This window comes from Lagenorhynchus albirostris, chromosome 3 (assembly GCF_949774975.1).
Source record: "Lagenorhynchus albirostris chromosome 3, mLagAlb1.1, whole genome shotgun sequence".
In the NCBI taxonomy this organism is placed as follows: Eukaryota; Metazoa; Chordata; class Mammalia; order Artiodactyla; family Delphinidae; genus Lagenorhynchus; species Lagenorhynchus albirostris.
Genome location: NC_083097.1, coordinates 38067156 through 38072513, shown reverse-complemented (window position 1 = coordinate 38072513; position 5358 = coordinate 38067156). Strand labels below are relative to the sequence as shown.

Genomic DNA, 5358 nt, shown 5'->3' with positions numbered 1-5358 from the left:
AGCACTGAAGATGTACTCCGAGAAATAAATAATGGCTGAAACTTTCCCCAAATTTGGCAAGTGACATAAACCTACAGATTCAAGAAGCTGTGCAAATAACACACCATAAACCCAAAGAAATCTATGCCAAGACACACTGTAATCCATGTTGTGAAAACTAAAAATAAATAATCTTGAAAGCAGCAATACAGAAACACCTTATCTGCTGGGACAAAAACAAACTGAATGACAGTGGGTTTCTTATCAAAAACCATGAAGGACAGAAAGAAGAGTCACAGCATTTTTCAAATGCTCAAAGTACTGTAAATCCAAAGTTCTATATCTGGTGAAATGATCCTTCAATAATGAAGTAGAAATCAAGACATTATCAATGAGGGACAGCTAAAAAACTTTGTCACCATCAGACCTACCCTAAAAGAATGGCTAAAGAAAGTTCTCTGCAGGGGGTGAGCAGGCGGGGCTCACACCTATGTGGCCGGGTGGGGAGCCCAGGGGATGGGGGAATGAGGAGGCGGGGCAGGTCTTGCAACGCCGTGCTTCAGCTCACATGGGCATTGGGTGCACGGTTGCAGCTGCCTGGTGGCGGGCGAAGTGGCGCTCGAGCCAAGGGACGTGCAACTGCCCTCGCGTGGTCATGGAGGCGCTGCAGTGGCTACCGGCAACCACTTCGGCCCCTGGCTGGAGCCGTAGGCTACTGCTGCTGCTGCTGCTGCTGTTCCTGCTGCCGGCCAAAGCTCTGTGGGTCTTGGAGGTGGAGGAGAGGCCCCCAACCCATGAAGAGGAGTGCCACTTCTATGCGTGTAGACAAGTGTACCTGGTGGGTACACACTCCCTGCACCTCAGCAAAGCCAAGATTTCCAAGCCAGCACCTTATTAGGAAGGAACAGCTGTGATAAATGGAGAATTTAAGCAGCTGGAAGTTAACTGACTATTGTGGGAAATACCTGTTTTTTTTCTTCTACCCACTTGATTTCACTTTGTGTGTCCAACTGAAATCAGTTATTCTTTGGTAATAGAACTGAGGAATTCAGATCCATAAACACTGAAGTGGTAGCATGCTCTGTCGATTCACAGTTTACCCATTTGGCCTGGATTAATACCCCTCGAAGACAAGGAGGACTTGGGCCAATAAGGATTCCACTTCTTTCAGATTTGAACCATCAGATCTCAGAGGACTAGAGCGTATATCTGGAAGACTCAGGCCACACTCTTAGAGGTCTCTTCATTACTGATGACAAAGGAATCCTAAAACAGATTACTCTGAATGACCTTCCTGGGAGTAGATTTGTGGATGAGACACTGTGTTTGGTTCAAGCATTCCTGTACACTAATAAACATGGAGAAGTCTGCCCTGGTGGTTGGAAACCTGGTGGTGAAACAGTAATCCCAGATCCAGCTGGAAAACTGAAGTATTTTGATAAACTGAACTAAAAAATACTTCCTCAGTTCTTGATGCTTGAAACTTCTCAATAAAGTTCAGTATTTTATTAAAAAAAAAAAGTTATCTGAAGAGAAAGCAATTATAAAAGAAGAAATTTTGGAACATCATGAAGAGAGAAATAACAATGGAAAAGAATAAAAATATCAGTGAATACAATAGACTTTCTTCTCTTGATTTTCTCTATTATTTTTTACGTTAAAGCAAAAATTACAACACTGATCTGGTTGTCAGTATAATGTAAATGTAAAGGAAATATTTAATATGTGTACATAATAAATGGGAGTGTAAAGGGACATAAAAGAAGATAAAGTTTCTACACTCAAACTGGTAAAATGTCTACATCAGTAAATTGTAATAAGTTATGCATTATGATACCTAGAGAAACCACTAACAAAGATATACAAAGCTATTATAGATAAATCAAAATGGAATGTAAAAAAATGTTCTAGTAACCCACAGGAATGCAAGAAAAAGAAAACAATGATAAAACAGTAAAGTAAAAGGATGGAAATATATGCCATGTAAACTTTAATCAAAAGGAAATAGGGGGCTTCCCTGGTGGCGCAGTGGTTGGGAGTCCGCCTGCCGATGCAGGGGACACGGGTTCGTGCCCCAGTCCGAGAGGATCCCACGTGCCACGGAGCGGCTGGACCCGTGAGCTATGGCCGCTGGGCCTGCGCGTCCGGAGCCTGTGCTCCGCAACGGGAGAGGCCACAACAGTGAGAGGCCCGCGTACCGCAAAAAAAAAAAAAAAAAGGAAATAGGAGTGGAGACTATTACTATCCAATGAAGTGGTTGTCAGAGCAAAGATAATTACCATTAACAGAAAAGGACAATTCATAATGGTAAAAGAATCAACCCACCAAGCAAATGTAGACCAAACAGCAGAGTTGCAAAATATGTGAAGCAAAACTAATAGAACTGAAAGAAGAAATAGACAAACCCACAATTACAGTTGGAGACTGCAACATCCTTCTCTCAACTGATAGAACAACTAGACAGAAAAAATGGCAAGCATGTAAAATAACAACACTGTTACCAAATACAAGTTCTTGTGCCCCACACAGTGAGGACAAACTGAAACATGAAACGTCAGAGTTTGGAGCAGAGAAATGTTTATTACAGAGCCATACAAGGAGACAGGTGGCTTGTGTCCAAAAAGCCCTGAACTCCTTGAATGGCTGCAGCAAAGCACTTTTAAAGGCAAGGTGGGGGGAGGGGGGGAGAGTGGTTAGTTGCTACAAACTTCTTGGTGTTGAAACCCTTTGTTCTTGCAGCTGTCCACGAAGGTCAGGTCAAGATGTTCCTGTAAAGCTCCAACACATGCTATACTCTGTTTTGCAACGTTTGATCTCTATATGAATGGACTCTTACAGGTCAGAGCCCTGAGAATAGGGCTCCTATATATTTCAGGCTATAGGCAACATTCTTTTTTTTTTTTTTTAGGCAATGTTCTTTTACAAAAGCTGCAGAGCCAGCATGACTAACCACAGGCAACAAAGCACAAGGTTAAAGTAAAAAGAACAGATCCAATATGGAGTCGGATTTGTTCTTCCCTATTACAACACCATCAACAAATAGTATCTAATTTACATATATGGAACACTAACACAAAACAGCAGAACATGTGCCTATGGAACACATACCAAGATAGATCATAGCTTGGATCATAACCCAAACATCAACAAATTAAAAAAAAAAACAAAAACTAATGTCAGAGTATTTTTTCATCCAAATGGAATCAAAGTAGAAATCAGTAACAGAAAGCAAACAGGAAATCTCTAAACTTGAAAGTTAAACAATACACTTGTAAATAACCTATGAGTCAAAGAGGAAATCTCAAGGGAAATTTTAAAAATACATTGAACAGAAAGAAAATGAAAATACAACATCAAATTTATGGGATACAGCTATTGCAATGCTGACAGGGACATTCATAACATTAAATTCTTACATTAGAAAAGAGGAAAAGTCTCAAATCAATCTAAGCTCTCACCCCAAGAAACTAGAAAAAGAAAAAATAAATCCAAAGCAAGCAGAAGGAAAAGAATAATATATATAAGAACATAAATCAATGAAATTGAAAGTACAAATAATAGACAAAATCAATGAAACAAAAATCTGGTCCTTTGAAAAGGTCAATAAAATTGACAACCTCCAGCAAGACTGACAAAGCAAAAAGAAGACAGAAATTACCAATATCAGGAAGGAAACAAGGCAATATCATTAGAGAACCTGCAGACATTAAAAAGATAATAAAGATATAGCATGAACAACTCTGCCCACATAAATTTTGACAATTTAGATGGAACAAACGACACAATTACCGCACAAACAAATCACACAATGTACAAAAGTTAATAGAATTGCTCAACAATTATTAGGGAAATTAAATTGATAATTTAAAACATATCAAAAAGGAAATCTCCAGGCCCAAATGATTTCACTGGTGAATACTACCAAACATTTAAAGAGAAAATAACACCAATTCTTCATAATTTGTTTCAGAAAATAAAAGAGGAACAAACATTTCCCAATAATTTTTATGAAATCAGTGTTACCCTTACACTAAAACCAAAGATAGTACAAAAGAAAACTATAGACCAATACCCCTTGTGAATATAGAGCAAAAATCCTTAAAAATATATTACCAAATGGAACTTAGCAATATATAAAAAGAGTTATATACCATGACGGAGTGGAATTTATTCCAGGGATGTAAACTGGCTCAATATTTTAAAATCAATCCTTGTAATCGACCATATTATCAGTGTAAAGGAGATAAATCACAATTATCAACAATTGGTGCAAAATAAGCCTTTGACAAAATGCAACACCCAATCATGATAAAAACTCAGAAAATGAGGAACAGAGGGGAACATCCTCAACTTGATGAAGAACATCTACACAATCCAATAACTAACATCATACTTAATGGTGAAAGTGGAAAGCTTTCCTTTTAAGTTTGGGAACAAGGCAGTGGTGTCTCCTATCCCCACTGCTAGTCTACATATTACAGGAAGTTCCAGGAAGCTCAATAAGGTAAGAAAAAGAAATAAAAGACACACAGATTGGAAAGGAAGATATAAATCTGTACATATTTGCAGATGACATGATGGTCTACATAAAAAATCCTAAGAAATATACCAAAAACTTCTAGAACTGATATTTAACAGTTTACAGTTCAGTAATGTCTTAAGATCCAAGTAAAACATACAAAGATTAATTGTAGTTCTATATAAAAGCAATGACCACTCAAACTGAAGTTAAGAATATGATACCGGGGCTTCCCTGGTGGCGCAGTGGTTGAGAGTCCGCCTGCCGATACAGGGGACACGGGTTCGTGCCCCAGTCTGAGAAGATCCCACATGCCGCGGAGCGGCTGGTCCCATGAGCCATGGCCGCTGGGCCTGCGCGTCCGAAGCCTGTGCTCCGCAACGGGAGAGGCGACAACAGTGAGAAGCCCGCGTACCGAAAAAAAAAAAAGAATATGATACCGTGTATAATCTCTAGAAATCAAAAAGATTAAAGACATGTATAAATCTAACATGACATGCACAGGACTCCTATGCTGAAATCCACAAAACAGAAAGAAACCAAAGGAGATCTAAATGAATAGACATTTGGTGTTTATAAATTGGAAGACTCAACAAAGTAGAGATGTCAGTTTTCCCCAGAGTGATATACAGATTTAATTATCATAATCCAGTAAGGTTTTTTCCTGAAGATAATTATTAAATAATAAATAAATAAAGCAAAATTATTCTAAAATTTATTTGGAAAGGAAAAAAGAATAGCTGAAACAATTTTGAAAAATCAGAATAAAGGAGGAATCGCTTCATTCAATTTCAAGATTATACAACTGTTACACAAGACTGTGTGGTACTGACAGAAGGACAGACATACAGAACAATGGA

General features: G+C 38.5%; 1 pseudogene; it reads left to right on the top strand.

Annotated features, from left to right (window-relative positions):
• The first annotated feature begins 634 nt into the window (after positions 1–634).
• Positions 635–1446, top strand: LOC132518045 (peroxiredoxin-4-like; annotated as a pseudogene).
• Positions 1447–5358: the final 3912 nt, after the last annotated feature.